We start from the raw sequence: 3285 nt of genomic DNA on the forward strand, positions 1-3285 counted from the left end.
AAAAAAAAATAATAAAAAAGTCATTATTTTGAACGATCACTTTCGGATATTTTATTTAAGAGGTTGTATGTGTTATTTCTCAAGTATGTTACATGACTGTGTTCTATTATATTTCTACTGTGTGTTTTGTTTGATAATAAACGCCGAAAGCAAGTATTATGCTGACGATAATGAGGAACTGGGATTTTCTTACTTCATTACTAAGTTAAAATGAAGTCTAACCTTTCCTGGTTTCCAGATGCTTAATATAGTTACATTACATAACGCATAACGCACACATCTTGAAAATGTAATGTGTTTGGTAACACTCATAAAAAAGTTATGTTTGACAGGCATTTAAAACATAAAAGTTCACGTTACCTGTAATCACGGTGAAACATGTATCTTATTTATTCGTAGAAATTTTATAAAGAATACAGAGTCCGTGCCAAACATCACGAAAGTGTGAACTAATTTTAGAGAAACTATACGCTAGGAACTTGTTGAAATTTAAAATACGTTTCGTAAATATTACAGAGATTCACCATGTTTCAATGTCTACAAAAGACAACATTTTAATATGATTTAACGATGTTTAATAATTACAAAGCATATTCATAATATACCACAATATTGCCGACCATTAATTGACCATATTTACACATTGTCAAATATGATACATGGTTATATTTCACATTGGGAAGGTCGTTGCTTGACCAAGGTACTTAGGTTTGAATATATATCATTGCATATGGAACACCTATAACCATGTTAATTTTTTTACCATATAATAAGGTTCTATTGTATAAGGTTCCATGGTCGCCAAGGCGGCAATAAACCACGACATGATTGAAAACATTTATAAAAACATGTTCATTAATGTTCAATCATGGTCTGAAGAACGAACGTGGCAAATTATTTTTACAACAAGTTTATGCATGGTTCGATTGTTTTAATTTCAAAGGGGTACGACATTCTGATGACTGCTAAGTGTAAAACTTTTGTATTTCCCACAGTTATTATTCTTCGAAAAGATATGGTCCGTATTGATTTTGCATTAAATATATCAAATATCAAAGTCCCGGTTGTTTTCGCTCCTCTAAATATCTCATAAAATCTTCATATTTTAATACGTCATTGGTATAAATGAAGAATCATATATATGTTTTTTATTTAGTTTGACATATGTAAGCATATCTTGAGAACCCTAAATAATTTATTGATTAATTGCTATTATCATAATTGTATATATTTTGAGATTCAAATCCTCAATCGACATCACAACACGAGATGCGCTTCATACTTGAATTATTGAATGGTATGTTTAAATACCCGTACGGATTTTTAAGATAAGTATTTTAAGTGCCATGGTTTATGTTAATTTGGCATAATAACATCATAGGCTGACTAACTAATTTTTGGTCTTACTGACACTTTCTTAGTGATAAAGCAATCGCATTATTAAATATTTGGTTCGAAAAATGCCATATGAACAGGTTTCTATATTTATGTAAACTTATATGCGTCGATACACATGGAATAAGACTTGAACACAACTTGGTTAGGAATATTTTTTGCATTAGTCCATCGTTTCTCATGCTCATGGTCAAGGTGTCACTTGGTGATAGTTTTGTACAAACGAAATAATAATGCAAATTCAGAAAAGGTCTGCCCGAATAAAAAGGGATATATAAAGGGAAGATACCGTAAGTGTCGTATCAATGCGGGATTTGGAATAATGACCTATAAATAACACAGTAGTTTTTACCGTTATACCTATCTACCTATATTAGAGATATCTGGAAACGATTAGCGATCGTGGTGAGTCTATTGACACTAATGGTTTGAAAGATAAAAAGCTTACTATTCAATTTATATGACATATTTATTACGGATACATTGTCTAACTATTTGTAATTTATATGTCTGTGTTGTAAAATATCTTGCATAACGAATAAGGATATAAAATCATATACACCAAGAATACTTAAAAATGAATATGTCAAAGAGAAGAATTTCCGTTTTTGAAACCGCCTTTATCTGAAGCCAATCTGGCAAACTGTGCATGCCTGAAAATGAATGTTTCCTACTTTCTTAAGCAACACTGCAATATAAATTCAATTCTAATTTACATCAATAAAATTTTAAGATTTACAAAACACAAAAGTTAACAAAATTTAAAAGAAAATTTCGTAAACAATGGACTATGTATTTACAATTGTAAGTGTCATAGTTATATTTATTCTTATCACATGTTTGTCATTATCATGTTGCGTAACAGAAATAAAGATACGTTGTGCCTTATGTGAGCATAAATACATTTCCTTTATGTTAAGTATGAACAAAATACCCAAACCTTAAAAACACCGCAAACTTTATTAAAAATCAAAAAACAACAACAATACAAGCGAAGTAATGCTTTTATATTATTAAAGAAAAACAAGGTGCTGAACCAAACATGTGATAATACTGTATTGTAGTATAATCAATTTGATGACTAAGTTACTCAGAACTTTTATTTCATATACACTATATTTGACAATCATTTAGAACTCAAAGAACTAGGTTTGGCATTAAAAAAATATTTACAGAATATTAATATAATTTACAGAATACAAAAATACAAAGCTATACCAAACAAAATATATATAAACATAAGAAATAAGTCATACACGCGGAAAAAGTAAAACTAATGCATCTAAAGCAAGAAACATGGTCATTATAAAAACTCAAGCGTTTGTCGTCGTTGCGCGAATGTCTGCGCTGAAAGCAGGCATCAGGGTGCACTCTAGGTGAGAGTCAAAGACAAATAAACGCCAAATCGTTCCACATGGTTAAATTGTCAATCAAATTTAATATATATGGTTCTTACATTAAATAATTTTTTAAGAAAAACAGCCTACACAATATTTAAAAATAATATTTGATACCATAAGAAAACGTATAGAATGCCTATTTGTAAAAAATGTTTTGTATATGCTGATGTGCTATTTTACGCTTCTGAACGTTACGTATATTCTTGTTCGTATATAGGATTATAAATTAAATAACCTATTGATATTTTACTCCATGTTTACGTTTTTAACAAATCATCTTTACGCGTGTCTCTTCAGGCGCCTAGCGATCCAAACTCGTTTATTCATTTAAGGTATCTTTAAAATTAAAGACATGACAATAATTAAAAACTGGAATCGAATTCGGTGCGAAAAGGGTGTGATATCTAAATAGTAAAATTACTTTTCCTTATATTTTATCATTTGACCGTCTTAAAATATATCTTAGGTTGTGCGAACCGTTATGTTTATT

Source organism: Dreissena polymorpha, chromosome 2 (genome assembly GCF_020536995.1).
Source record: "Dreissena polymorpha isolate Duluth1 chromosome 2, UMN_Dpol_1.0, whole genome shotgun sequence".
Lineage (NCBI taxonomy): Eukaryota > Metazoa > Mollusca > Bivalvia > Myida > Dreissenidae > Dreissena > Dreissena polymorpha.